Here is a 15,260-nt window from a genome sequence, read left to right on the forward strand (position 1 = left end):
CATAGTTCCTTATAAATTGACACATACAATCAATAATAATTAAACCATATAATAAACCTTTTTCACTTTATGTGCATATGCTTTAAAGTTCTCAGATCTTCACATTTAATAAAATTACAGCTTCTGGTTCAGAGCTGTGCATTGAAGGTACTAAACCACCCACAGTCTGAGAATATAGAAATCTCAGGACTCCAGGCACCACTTTCAATCAAGTTGTACCAGTCTGGAAGGTAGGAAATGGTCCATGGCAGGTTTTACAGCTTTAGAAACAACACTTTGAGACATTCAGTTAAAATTTTAATTAACAGTGCATAATTGAAATGGCATTCTAATTGATTATTCCTGGAATTGTACAAGATATTTAAAGCTGTATTTAATTATCTGTCAATGCAGTAAAATCCTGGTAATTCTTCATCTTCACAAACCTAGAGACTGGATAACATTTATACCCTGTCAGCAGGATGATCAGATCGCTGGTGAAAAATATTCACATCTTTATATAGTATATGACTCATGTTAAGAGACTAACTGCAGTTCTTTCTGTGAGTGTTTCACATATGCAGTATGTGCCAAAGCTGCATTAATTATTACAAGTCCTATTAACTGGATGTTAAATTCTATGAGTGCAGCAGGGCAAGTATTGTTCAGTGCAAATGTTCTGCAAGGAGTCTCTATTACTAGTTTGGTCTCATGTTTATTAGGAAAAACTGCAAGTGCTTCCTTTCCTGCAGCTGTCAAGAAACTGAAATCAGAGCACTGTTGGTGCCTTGTTTTACTCTGTATCCAAACAATCACCGATACCGTCACCACATAATATTCGGGCTCCTACCCAAAATGTCACCTATTCCTTTTCTTCATAGATGCTGCCTGACCCACTGAGTTACTCCAGCATTTTGTGTCAAATATCGCTTCTCTCACTCTCCTTCAACCCCTCTGATGCTGGACCCATCGCATGTGTTCTCTCTGCCTCCAGTGATCACCAAGCTTGCTTCAAATGTACAACCTGAAAAATATCCACATTATTGAAGGTCTTGAAGCACACAAAGATGGATAGATTCCCAGGGCCTGACCAGGTACACCCTAGGACATTGTGGGAAGCAAAGAGCCCTGGTGGAGATTTTTGCATCTTCCTCAGCCACCAGCAATTAACTAATTGAATGAGTCTCAATTATCAGCATTTGGTCTGTCTTCTTCTATGCCTTGACCATTCAACTACTTGTCCAGAGGTTTCTTAAATGTTGTGAGGGTACCTGCAACCATAGTCTTCAGGCAGTGTGTTCCAGATTACAACCACACTATGGGTGAAAACAATTCTTCTTCAATCCTCTTTAACCCTCTTACTCGCCTTATACCGATGCACTCTGGTCTTGGACATAACCTGTTATGGCAAAACATTGATTACTACCCTAGTGATGCCTCTTGTAATTGTGTATACGTGTAACAGGTTCCACCCACAGCCTTTACTCCGTGGAAAATGAACCCAGCCTCTCCTCATAACTAAAACTTCGATCCTGGTGAGTCCCCAGTACAATCACATCCTTCAAGTGTGTGGTGATCAGAACTGCCCCCAGAACTCCCACTGTCGTCTGAAGAAGATTTTATAAACCTGTATCCAAACTTCCTTTCACTTCCATTTTACACATCAGCTGATAAAGTGAAGCATTGTCTCTTCACTGTCATGTCTACCTGTGCCACCTCTTTCAGGGAGCGTAGTATTTGCACACCAATGTTTACGTTTTCTGTTAAGAAGAGGGCTCTACCATTAATGGCATAAATCTGACCTGTATGGAACTGCTCAGAGTGCATCACCTCATGCTTACATGGATTAAATTCCATCATCAGTTGCTTTGCTTAATTTACCAGCTGATCAATGTCATTCTGTGGTCCAGGACTATTCTTCTCACTTTCAATACCAATTTTCAACTAATCTCCAAATTTACTGATCATTATCCCTACATTGACATCTAAGTCATTAATGTACATAACAAATAGCATGGGGTCAAGGAAAGAGTGTTCACATTGTGACCCTGTTTTCACCAATATTTCCACCACCACGCACAAGAAGCGCACGACAGACACTATTGTATGCAGATGCCGAGAGGTGTGTTCAGCGCTGGCTGAACAACATCTAGTCTTGTGTGTGGGCTCGATAAAAAGAAGAACAAATAACATTGGTCAAGCACTTGGTCAAGAGTCTGAAGAAGGGTCCCAAAACATCACCCATTCCTTCTCTCCAGAGATGCTGCCTGTCCCGCTGAGTTACTCCAACATTTTGTGTCTATCTTCGGTTTAAACCAGCATTCGAAGTTCCTTCCTACACATTGGTCAAGCACTGATTCCTATAGTGCACAGTTGGTCACAGACTTCCAATCACAAAATAACCACCTTCATCACCCTTTGCCTGCTATTTGCAAGACAATTTAGGAGCCAATTGAAGAAAGCTAATGGCATGTTGGCCTTCATAACGAGGGGATTTGAGTATAGGAATAAAGAGGTCCTTCTGCAGTTGTACAGGGCCCTGGTGAGACCACATCTGGAATATTGTGTACAGTTTTGGTCTAATTTGAGGAAGGACATCCTTGCTATTGAGGGAATGCAGCATAGGTTCTCAAGGTTAACCCCCGGGATGGCGGGACTGTCATAATTGGAAAGACTGAGGCTTGTATTCACTGGAATTTAGAAGGATGAGAGGGTATCAGATGGTAGAAACATATAAAATTATAAAAGGACTGGCCAAGCTAGATGCAGGAAAAATGTTCCCAATATTGGGGGAGTCCAGAACCAGGGGGCACAGTCTAGGGATAAAGACAAGGCCATTTGAAACTGAGATGAGAAGAAAACGTTTTCACCCAGAGAGTTGTGAATTTGTGGAATTCTCTGCCACAGAAGGCTGGCTTAATTTAAAAGTTAGATAGAGCTCTTGGGGCTAGCGGAATCAAGGGGTATGGGGAAAAGGCAGGCACGGGTTATTGATTATGGATGATCAGCCATGATCACAATGAATGGCTCGAAGGGCCGAATGGCCTCCTCCGCCAGCAATTTCCCCCGCATCACCCCACCTATCAAGCACCTAATGCGCGCGCTCCCGGCAGTTTTGCCCCCCCCGCGGCCACGCGCCCCGCGCGCTCCCGGTAATGGGACGCGCTCTGCGACGAGTGTGTGTGACGGACGGGCAGGTGAGTAGTGCAGCTTCCCCGGGACTTTGCAGAGAGAGTCGCCCCGCCCGCGGGAGAGGAAGAGGGAGGGAGGGAGAAGGAGGGGGGAGGGAGAAGGAGGGGGGAGCCGCTCGGCCCTGGTTCTCTGCAACTTGTTGCACTTCGCTTGAGTTTAGTCGCTGCCGACTCTTGAGCCGCCGGAGCTGATGAGACTGCGGGCAGTGCCTGTCGAGGGAGCTCCGGCATTTATTCTGCCTGTGGTGAGTCCTGCAGACAGGAGCAGTGTTTTGGAATCATCATTGGATTTATTTACTCGGTTATGTACTTAATGCAGAAAAGGTCTTTGCTTGTTATTGGCTAGGATTCCCTCAGTGACCTTCCCGCTATCTTTCAAGGTAGTGTGAGATTGAATATAATGTTAATTTATTGGAAGGAACTTGCGCTCGTTTATATTTTGAAAGAAGTTGTTTTAACCGGGATTTCTTGGCGAAGTTGATTAATTTGCAAGGAAATGCAGATGATGCCTGTCTGACCCGTTGAGTTACTTCATCACTTTATATTTTTTTTGGGGGGGGGGATTAAGTTGGAGATACGGAGCGAGCACAATATAAATACGGCTCCATTTAGACAGAATCTAAAATGTATATAGTGAGAGGAAACAAAACGACCGAAAAGGAAGCCGCCCGCGTTGAGATGTGGTGTCGGTGTGTGTTCACATCAGAGGTCGGTGCCGACTGGTGAAGATGTGGAGGCCACGGGTACAGAGGGAGGAGTGGGGTTAGGAGACCACTCCACAATCCTCAACTGTGCAGAAAGGAACTGCAGATGCTGGTTTAAAGCGGAGATAGACACAAAATGCTGGAGTAACTCAGCGGGACAGGCAGCAGCATCTCTGGAGAGAAGGAATGGGTGACGTTTCGGGTCGAGACCTGAAGAAGGGTCCCGCTGAGCTACTCTTGTTTATGTGTCTATCTTCGGAACGCTACAGCGTTGGGGAGGAAAAAAACCTTACGGGAGTTGTCAAAAAAAAGCCACACTATTTAATAAAATTGGATGCCGATTTAATGATTAGTAACTTTGGGGTTTAATTGGTAAGTATGCCCTCTGGGGGGTTGATGAATGGTGAACGAGGGCCATTATTGCCCCGGTGGTGAACAGGATCAGAAGGTGGCATTTTAGGAGGTAACGAGTTGAAGCCATGGCTTTTAACAAAGATCTGCTGATTGATCCTTGACCCGTGTAGTGTTAACTGTTGCTGTCTGACTTTGGCTGGTGTCCATATCCCTGGGTTGGTTCGTTTCCCTGCAGCTGGTAAACAGTGAGTCCCGTTGGAAGTACCGGTAGGTGAATAGCAGCGAGGTCAGGGGAGAACCTCGCGGGCCAGGATTTCCCCTTGTGTCAGTGAGGATGACACCTTTCCTCAAGGAGATGTTTAAAGTATCCTTGGAGCAATTCCTCGGGTACTTGAGGTACCAGATATCAGCATTTGGACAATGGACAGAGTGACCCCCTTCTCTTCCTCCACCCCCATGATCTGCATGTGACAAGAGTCTTCATGTTACCCCTGGGGTAGCATAGAGGGAAGAATTAAGGAGCATGTGAGAGAATAAAATATCATAAGGAAATAAGTAGGGGAATGGGGCTGATGGGGCTGATGGGAATGCTCTGAGCTGGCATAGATTTGATAGGCTGAATGGCCTCGATGTTTTGTAAAATGAGGAATATGGACGAGAGGTTTGCTTATCTTCCCAGGTACACAAAAATGTTGGAGAAACTCAGCGGGTGCAGCAGCATCTATGGAGCGAAGAAAATAGGCAAAGTTTCGGACCGAAAGCCTTTTTCAGACCCGCTGAGTTTCTCCAGCATTTTTGTGTACCTTCGATTTTCCAGCATCTGCAGTTCCTTCTTAAACTGCTTATCTTCCCAATTGTAGAAACAACATCAGTGCGTCATTGGGCTGAGACAGTAGATCACCGTTGCCTCCATTGGATAGTAAGAGTCCTATTGCCTGGGACACCACAGGCCTAGCGCCAATTTTTAACGTTTTATTCACTGAACACTTTTCTGCAGTTGGCCAAGGACTGCGCTAGTACGCTGGAAGTGGTGGTGAACTTGGTTGTCAATGTATGCCACTGTGAAGAGGTGGCTCTAATACATGGAAGAGATCCAGCTTTCATAAGAAATGGCCTTTCAGCCCCTCGTTGTGCTATGTATTATTTAGTGCTGTTCAGGCCACCCCATTACAGTATTCTGGGGAGGGTGCAGAAGAGATTTCCTTGGATGCTGTCTGGATGAGAGGGTATTAGCCATACGGGGAGGATGGACAAACTATGGTTGTTTTTTCTGGAATGTTAGAGGCTGAGGGGAGACCTTTACTTTAGACCTTAGAGATACATCGCAGAGACGCCCTTCGGCCCACCGAGTCTGCTGACCAGCGATCATCCCGTACACTAGCACTATCCCACACACTCGGGACAACTTACATTTTTACTGGAACCAACAAACCTGTACGTCTTTGGAGTGTGGGAGGAAACCGGACCACCAAGAGAAAACCCACGTGGGCACAGAGAGAACGTACAAACCCTGTATAGACAGGTGCCGTAGTCAGCATCATACCGGGTCTCTGGTGCTGTAATGCAGCAGCTCTACCAGTGTCCCGCCTTGATAGATGTTTATAAACATTTTGATAAATATGGACAGGGTAAATAGTGAGAACCTTTTCCCCAAGGTGGAAATGTCAAAGACCAGAGGGCATAACTTTACAATCTGAATGAGAAAGTTGAAAGTAGGTGATCAGGGCAAGCTTTTTTAAACAATGTGCCTCCAGGGGTGGTGGTGGAGACAGGTACAATAGTCGGGTTTAAGAGGCTTTTTAGATAGGCACGTAGATATACAGAGAATATGTGCTAACAGAAGGGATTGGTTTAATTTGGCGTCATCTTCAGCACGGATTAGAAGGGCCTGTTCCTGTGCTATATTGTTCTATGTTATCCTTATGCATGGCAGTTAAATTATTGTCTTAAACACATTGGACCAGTTTTCTCTGGAAGAATGTAAAAGCAAGGAATTGCAGTTGCTAGTTTACAAAAAAATGACATAAAGTGCAGGAATGGTTTAATGGGTCAGGCAGCATCGCTAGATAAACCGAAACATCACCTATTTATGGTCTCCGGAGATGCTGACCATTGTGTTTCTCTCTGGAAGAATTAGAGGTGATCTCAATGAACCGGGCGGTCGGGTGACGGGTTGGGGTGTCAAAACGTCGGCATAAGGGGTCAGTCATTCAGGACAGAGATGAAACTTACCCCGTAGTCATCCTTCATATGAAACATAGAAAAATAGGTGCAGGAGTAGACTATACAGCCCTTCAAGCCAGCACCGCCATTCAATATGATCGTGGCTGATCATCCAAAATCAGTACTCTGTTCCTGCTTTTTCCCCATATCCCTTGATTCCGCTAGCTCCAAGAGCTATATCTAACTCTCTGTTGAAAACATCCAGTGAATTGGCCACCACTGCCTTCTGTGGCAGAAAATTCCACAGTTAAATGCTTCATAATATGAAGCTGCAAGGCAGGAACACTTTACACTGACAATCACTATAATTCACTGACCCATTGATTAAAACAGGGTCAAAAGGACAATGAAGCCAACATCCTAGGGCTTTTCTGCACCTTCTCAAGTCTTTCCTAAAGTGTGAACCCCAGGCATGGACACAGCTTTCCACATATTGGTCAAGCCAATATTTCATAAAGGCTCTCCTTGACTTGCCCTTGGACTCTTTTGGTGTCTATTTATAAAGTCTACAGTCCTCAGTGCTTCATCCACTTTCCTAATGTATCCTGTCACTTCCAACAAGTGGTGCACGTATATCCTGGATCTTTTTTGAACTATTGCATCCAGTTGAAAATGTGTAATTCTCATTCTTACAAATTGTAACGGCTCACATTTCTCAGCATTAAACTTCATCATCTGCCCATTCCACCAGCTTGACTCTATCTCCTTGAACTCTTATTACTGTCCTCACTGTGTAATAAACGTTCAAGTTTTTTGATCATCTGCAGGTTTATTAATTGTACTCTATCTACCCAAACTATGAAATTAAGAACAGGGGTTGACCAGGTTTCACCCTTGGAGGGCTTCATTATACTGTAGTCAGAGAGATCACTGCTTTCTCTCGCATTCCTTTGCTAATTTTCCACCACACTATTCCAATGGTATAGATCAGATACCAAGTTATCACTTGGGATTTTGTCATGCCTTTAAGAAACCCATATATACTACTTCAGCAACTTTCCTACATCAATTCTTTCTTTACTTTACATTGAAAAGTTAGTTGTGCAAATTCAATACTTCCATGCAGGCTTATTATAATCAATCCACATTTTTCGAAGTGACTGCTAATTCTCTCCGTAATTATTCTGACCCTGCCACTGACTGTAATTACTGGATTTATCTCCACCCGTTCACAATTATTCAGATCAATACACCTGATCCCTATATTGCAGTTCCTGGAAAACACATCAGGAACTGGTCCTGCACAGTAAAATCTTCCTCTTAAATATATTTGCTTTTTAACTGACTTTCTCAACTGCCTTAAGCATCGCAATCACCGGTGAGGAGTTTTCTGTCCAAAATGTGGAAATACAACTTTAATTTTTATCTATTTTGGAGCTGGATGAATTTCTTGCCATTTAAGTGCATTTCAGTGTCGAGTCAGACGGTGAAAAGCCTTTCATCTAAACTGATCCTAGAAGAGATTAAATGTTTTTGGACTTATTTTACATTTGCCTATCGCCTCAAATTGGTTACTCTTTGCACCATGTGCTTCACTGTTATTTCAATTGGAAGAACTGTTCTGACTGTTTTACTGTTCTTTTTACAATCCATGTTCTCGGGATATCTAAATCCAAATTTTATTAGTTATTTATGTTATGACATCGGTTGGAAGCTGCATACCAAATCTCGTTGCGCTTATGTGCAATGACAATAAAAGATATTATTATTATTATTATTATTATTATTATTATTATTATTATTATTATATTGTTATTATCTGGGAACATAGTATAGTCTAAGTCTATCTTAATACCAGGGGTAGGAAACATTGTTTTGACAATGTATTACAAAACTGCATTGTGCAACAGAAAATTAATATTACGCAGTTCTTTATGGTAGAATTGTTCTGCCTGTTTGACAGGTTGAGCAGTAAGAACATTCATGTGATTCTTTTTTACAGTCTTTATTTATTTTTACTATCTTTGAACAGTTAGTTTCTCGGTGATGCTGGTGATGGGTGTTATGATTTAGACCTGTTGGAGCTATCACTCTGTACCCATTCATAGATGAGCTTAGTCATGGACCTGAGATGTCAATTCTAACTGAATTAACCTGAATGTAAAACACAGAACAGGATAGTGCAGGAACGGACCTGAAAAAGAAAGCTACAAAGTGAATATTTGTTTTTGATCGGATCTAGATGAAAAGGAAAGCATGTTAGCAATGTGCAATGTATACTCTTTGACAGGCATTTTGTCTTGAGCTATAAACTATAGAAAGTCACTCTGTCAATTGTATCGAAAAAAAACCCCATTGGCGCACAGTTTGCTGGATAATTTAATCTGCAGCTCATTTTCAGTTTTTTTCAATTTGAGTGGATTTCAAATTTTAAATTTAATTTGGACTAGGCATTTAAAGAGATTTAGTGTGCCTTATTACACGTGTTATTATACGCAGGCATATGTCACAGACATTTTCAAATCTGTGTTGAGACAACAAAAGTAATTGCAGCTATATTTGGTTATCATCCACAAGTATGTTTCAGAGTTATAGATTCTGCCTGATAGGTTTAGACAAATAATCTCCATGCGAGAGCAGTGCTTACTATAATAGACGACCATCCTAGAGAGTTGAATTGCCTGCGGGCAAATGTATAGCAGTGAATGGCTGGGTGATCCATGCTAATTGTGCCTCTTTACTCAAATGGATACTTCAGGGTGTAATCGATTGCTGACAGTCTATTGTTCGACGACTTTCTTCTCTGCCGAGATGTCGGTGTCATTAGCTAGGCATGTGCAACCACCCATCCAACATCGCTTTGAGGAGTTAGTACTGGTGTACAACCTTCACCCAGTGCTCCAGTTTAAATTGCAGTTCAAACCCAAACAGGAGCAGCAGAAATCCATGCAAGGATGCAGCTGCGATGACGACTGGGAAATAAAAAAATCAAACCACTGGAGGTACTCGGCGGGTCAGGCAGCATCTGTGGGGGTAAATAGACCGTTGATGTTGCAGGAGCAGATCCTTCCTCTGGACTGAAAGAGTGTTGAGGAGATAATCAGTATAAAGAGATAATGGGGGGAGAATAGGACAAGAGCTGGCATGCGATGGTTCCGAATAAATTTCAAGATCCTCCTTTATGTCTACAAAGCCCTCAATGGGCTTGCCCCCACCTACATCAAAAGTCTGCTTACCCACCACACCACCTCCAGGTCCCTCAGATCGGCCGACTTGGGGTTGCTGACCATCCTGCGGTCTAGGCATAAGCTCTGGGGCGACCGCGCCTTTGCGGTTGCTGCTCCTAGACTGTGGAACAGAATCCCTCTTCCCATCAGAACTGCCCCCTCCATCGACTCCTTTAAGTCGAGACTTAAAACTCATCTCTACTCCCAAGCCTGTCTTGATGACCTCTGAGCGAGGGCTATATGTATGTAGTGATGTTTGTACTTAATCTATGAACCACTTTTGTTTGTTAAACTATTCTTATACCAATGTAAAGCACTTTGGCCAATGAGAGTTGCTTTGTAAATGTGCTATATAAATAAAAGTGACTTGACTTGACTTGATGGATGGATAGGTTAGGAGGGATAGATTGGTGGATGGAGTCAGGTCGGGGAGAGAGGGGTGGCGAAAGAGGCAGGAACATGATTGAAGGTAACCAGGGGCTGCAGATGATGGAATGTGATGGGAAATGAAGGTGGGGAATGGGAACAAAAAAGTGAGGTGGGATGGACAGTGGGGAACAGTGCAAGGGGGGCACCATCAGGAAGAGCATATGGGTGATGAGCAGACGGAGTAGGTTGGGAAGCAGATTGCGGAGAGGTGGCTGGGGTTAGTGTGAAAGAAGCGCATGAGTGGGAGGATCTGAGTGGAAGTGGGACCGAGTTGGTGAGATGAGAGAAGTCTGTTCATGGCCTCTGTTTGTTGACTATCTCGACTATTTAAAGGCAATTTAGAAGCATCTGTAAAGCATTAAGTTTTGTTAAAGTTACGTAAAACACGGATACTATCTGATTTATTGAGCATTTTTTATTTATATCTCCAATTCGCCAGCTTGCCCTGTTCGAATTTTGTTCTCCAGAAGTTTGGAAAACAATGTTGCTCAATGTTAGCCAAAGCAACGTTGCTCCCCTGTGAATAAACTTTGAATCAGAGTCCAAGGACTCTCAGCTCCTGCTTGATGTAGGTGCAGATCAATGGGCAGCGTGTCTTTTATATGTGCCCTGGAGGTTATGTGATATGCACCGATGCAGCTAAGAGAGGCGAGGAACGGATTACACCAACATTGCTTTATTGTTGCATGGGATACGGTGGGATTCTATTTGGATTAATTTGAATGAGATTGCCTTTACCTTGATTCCTGTTGCGATCAATTTTTAATATTTTAACATTCTCAACAAAATAACCGGCACCCTATCATTTGAATGATGGCGTCAGACCCTGAACCGGACCTCCTGTGGTGGACATACAGATATATCGTTATAAAACATACTTCTGGGTTACTGGGTATAAGATTTAATTTTGTAGTTATCACTCAACGGGCAGAATGCTGCTGAATTAATCTTGGAGGCTTGATGGGTTGGCAAGATGTTGAGATCAATAATGTTTTCAAAAATGAAATTGACTGGGAATCTGACAAAGATCTTTCATGTTGAGGTGGTAATTTTGCTGAAATGTGTAACCGTTGATCAAGATTTGCAAGCAAGATTTTCATTGTACCTCACTGCACTTGTGCATATGACAATAAACTCGACATGATTTGATCTGTGGTTTCCACTAAAATGATCCTGGCTTTGAAATGCCATTGCTGGTCAGTCATTAGCATGGGCATAGATCCCAGGACTTCACCAGAGGTCTGCAGCAGTCCAGGTCAGCTGAAGTCAATCCAAGTCTGAAGTCAATCCAGAACTGGGGTTCAGATTGTACTTCATTAAATCAGTCCCAAAATGTACCGTTTGGTAAAACAGGAGCAGGAGTAGATAGATGCTTTTGCTCCTAGCTGTTCACCCAACTCAAAACCACATTCCTGCTCTCTTCCCCAGACCCTTGAAGACCTTTTACGTTGAGAAATCTATTAAGTGACTTTGCTTCTGCAGTCCTTAGTGCAAAGAATACTCCAGGTTCATTGTCATCTTCTGGGTGAAGACATTTTTCCATATCTCAGCCCTTTGTGTCTTCTCCCATAACCTGAGATTGTGACCCCTCATTCTCGACGGCCAACTGAGTGACGCAGCCTTGCACGTCAGAATGTTCTAGCTTTCAAGTAGATATTGCTCTAGTAAACTTGTGAATACAAACCCAGTTGACCTAGGTCAACCTACCTGCATATTAAAAGGGTGACTTTGGTGCTAACATTGTATTATATGACTCCTTCTATTCTCGTTATAAATTCAAGTCAAGTCAAGTTTATTCGTCACATACACATACGAGATGTGCAGTGAAATGAAAAGTGGCAATGCTCGCGGACTTTGTGCAAAAAGACAAACAAACAAACAAACAACCAAACTACAAACAGAATGGAACAGAATCACATTTTCTTTTACATATTAAATATTGTGGGCGCAAGGAAAAAGGGGGAAAAAACAGCAATTTAAAAAAAAAGCAGTAAAGTGGTGCAGTAAAGTTAGTCCCTGGTGAGATAGGAGTTTACAGTCCTAATGACCTCTGGGAAGAAACTCCTTCTCAACCTCTCCGTTCTCACAGCATGGCAACGGAGGCGTTTGCCTGACCATAGCAGCTGGAACAGTCCGTTGCAGGGGTGGAAGGGGTCTCCCATGATTTTATTGGCTCTGGAGTTGCACCTCCTGATGTATAGTTCCTGCAGGGGGGGGCGAGTGAAGTTCCCATAGTGCGTTCGGCCGAACGCACTACTCTCTGCAGAGCCAGAGCAATTTTCACCATGGCTCTAAACGTTGCCACGTCATGACTGCTGCCGTGTACCATTACTGATCTGGTTTTATCACAGTTTGTCGCCTGCTATCTCAGGCGACGTAAATTAAGTTCCTGCATTGTAACTACCCCATCTCCTGGCTTCTCAAATTCATGAAAGTTTGTAATAATATTAAATAAAAATAAGATTGTTTGTATGTTATAAAACAGGAATTGAATTGCATCTCAATGTCCAGTCCCATTGTCTTCTTCCATCATGTCCCTTCTAGCTCTGGCATGTTTGGTCTTAAATTCTTGTGCACACTTTCACCAGTAATCGACTAGTTGTTCTTAAACCATTTGTTTTAAGTAAGTCCAAAAATGTATAATTGTATTGCATCACACATATAATCTTAACTATTTAAAAAAACAACACTTGCACAAAGATTGCACATTTATAACTGTATCTGATACCAAAGAATGAAAACCTTTGAGCAGGATGTGTGTACCTTTTACACAGTGGGAACAAGCTGCTAAAGGAGGGAGTTGAGGCAGATATTATAAACAATATTGAAAAGAAATTTGGACAGTGACATGGAGAGGAAAGGTTTGGAGGGATATGGGCCAAACGCAGGCAGGTGAGACAAGTGTTGATGAGGCATTTTGGTCAGCAGGGGAAGTTGGGCCAAAGGGCCTGTTTCCATGCAATATGGCTGACTCTAGACTGATGTTTTTCATAACTGATCTATGAGATTGGATTAGACAAAAATGCTGGAGAAACTCAGCGGGTGCGGCAGCATCTATGGAGTGAAGGAAATAGGCAACGTTTTGGGCCGAAACGTTGCCTATTTCCTTCGCTCCATAGATGCTGTCGCACCCGCTGAGTTTCTCCAGCATTTTTGTCTACCTTCGATTTTCCAGCATCTGCAGTTCCTTCTTGAACAAATATGAGATTGGATTACTGCTTCTGATCCTGATTCGTACCCCTGGCTTATTTTTATACTGCATGTGTTATAACATTCTGCAAGGTACTGTTCTGTGGTGACAAATCTTCAGTGGAGTGAATGGTTTTAAGGTATACAATGGCCGAGGTGATCCCAAATAACCTCTTGCAGAAATAATATGTGCAGAAAAGTTATTTACATTTTAAGTGAAAATATGGATTTCCAGCTAAATTATATAGGTTTTTTTTTAAAAAAGACACAAATTGCCTGAGTAACTGTGCAGGTCAGGCAGCATCTCCAAAGAACATGGACATGGGGCGTTTCTGGTCGGGACCTTTTTTGCCAGAAGACGCAAAACATCACCTATCCATGTTCTCCAGAAATGCTGTCTGACTCACTGAATTACTCCAGCAATTTTGTCTTCTTATTGTAAACCAGCATCTGCAGTTCCTTGTATCCACAGGTACAGTTTGGTAAATTTTAATGAAATACAACACAAATACAGCAGAGGAACAGATCCTTTAGGCCACAATGTCTGTGCCGAGCTCGGTGGCAAGTTAAATTAATCTCCTCTGCCTGCACATGATCCATGTCTCCCCATTCCCTGCATATCCACGTGCCTATCTAAACGCCTCTTAAATGCCACCATCATGTCTACCTCCATCACCACCCACAGTGGCACATAACAGCCACTCATCACACTCTGTGTTTTAAAAAAATGACCCCATATATCTTTAAATTTGCCCATTTCAGCCAAAGCGCTCTCTTGTCTTTGGCATTTCCACCCTGGGGAAAAAAATTATTTCACTATTGAAATATGATTAGCTGCATGGATGGTTATTTTTTACTGCTACCTGTTTGTTGCATGTGTGGAAAGGAACTGCTGATGCTGGTTTAAACCGAAGATGGACACAAAATGCTGGAGTAACTCAGCAGGACAGGCAGCATCTCTGGAGAGAAGGAATGGGTGACATTTCGGGTCGAGGTCTGACGAAGGTTCTCAACCCGAAACATCACCCATTCCTTCTCTCCAGAGATGCTGCCTGTCCTGCTGAGTTACTCCAGCATTCTGTGCCTATCTTGTTGAATGCGAGGATGGTCCGCTCTCTAACCTGATATCTATGTTGATCAAATACAGTTATTGTTTTATCCTTGGTTGCTGGGTGTTTCATAAACTCTGGAAACAGTTTTCCTTTCACCTTTATTGTGGATTTAATTTTAGATCTGCCTCATGGCTTTTTGCCAATATCTCTAATGCAAATTTGCTCTGTGTTCATTGTGGAACTGTTAGATGTTTTCCTCAGGTCAAATATAAAATGTACAATGTGACCAAAAATACCCTCTTGTAACACAATAAAAGGAACATGTTACAGGGTCGAAAGCCAAGTACACTTGGATTAAAAGTAGCTATTGTATTACAGTGAATATTGTTTTTGCAAAGATTAAAGCATGTGCATTACTCATCCATATTGTTCAGGTTTCCTTTGCAAATCTAAGGAAGTGATTGTATGCTTTTCTAATTGATTTGGCAGAAGATCTTGTTTTAGTTGCCATTTTTCTGGCCATTTGAACATTCAGTCATTTGTTTTCGTAGATTCATAGTTATACAGCTTGGGGATGGACCCTTCGGCCCAATTAGTCCGTGCTGGCCAAGGTTGCGCCACTAATTTATATCATTTACAACTTGCTAATAATTATTACCGAATTTTAACAAGAAAATAAGTCTGAACTTAATTATCGAAGTACAGAACAAGCAAGATGTGTTTCATTACGTTTAGATTTGGTGACATTTATCTTAAGTTTTGCCAATTACTCTGCAAGACGCAATTGAGGTTATGCATCCTAGAAAGGATCAAAGGTTTTTTAAATACGGTTTATTATTCAGGATCAATGCAGACTAATTATTTTAGATAAATCGCATTTATCTAGCTATAGACATTTTATTTCCATTTTATTGAAAGGGTCGGCATCCACGATTTAAATTTTTTTTAGGACACCTCTGTAGTGCTTTTAAC

General features: G+C 42.4%; 1 protein-coding gene across 3 annotated transcripts in view; it reads left to right on the forward strand.

The window, feature by feature from the left end:
* Positions 1-3,112: 3,112 nt before the first annotated feature.
* Positions 3,113-15,260, forward strand: part of cgnl1 (cingulin like 1) — a 116,136-nt gene continuing 103,988 nt past the window's right edge. The window contains exon 1 of one of the 3 annotated variants that reach the window (XM_033050511.1): positions 3,113-3,176. The gene's annotated coding sequence lies outside the window, so the exon portion shown is untranslated. Of the gene's footprint in view, positions 3,177-3,250; positions 3,416-15,260 lie in introns of those variants that run through there. The other 2 variants (XM_033050512.1, XM_033050510.1) reach the window with 2 other exon arrangements.

The sequence above is a fragment of the Amblyraja radiata genome, chromosome 34, assembly GCF_010909765.2.
Source record: "Amblyraja radiata isolate CabotCenter1 chromosome 34, sAmbRad1.1.pri, whole genome shotgun sequence".
Lineage (NCBI taxonomy): Eukaryota > Metazoa > Chordata > Chondrichthyes > Rajiformes > Rajidae > Amblyraja > Amblyraja radiata.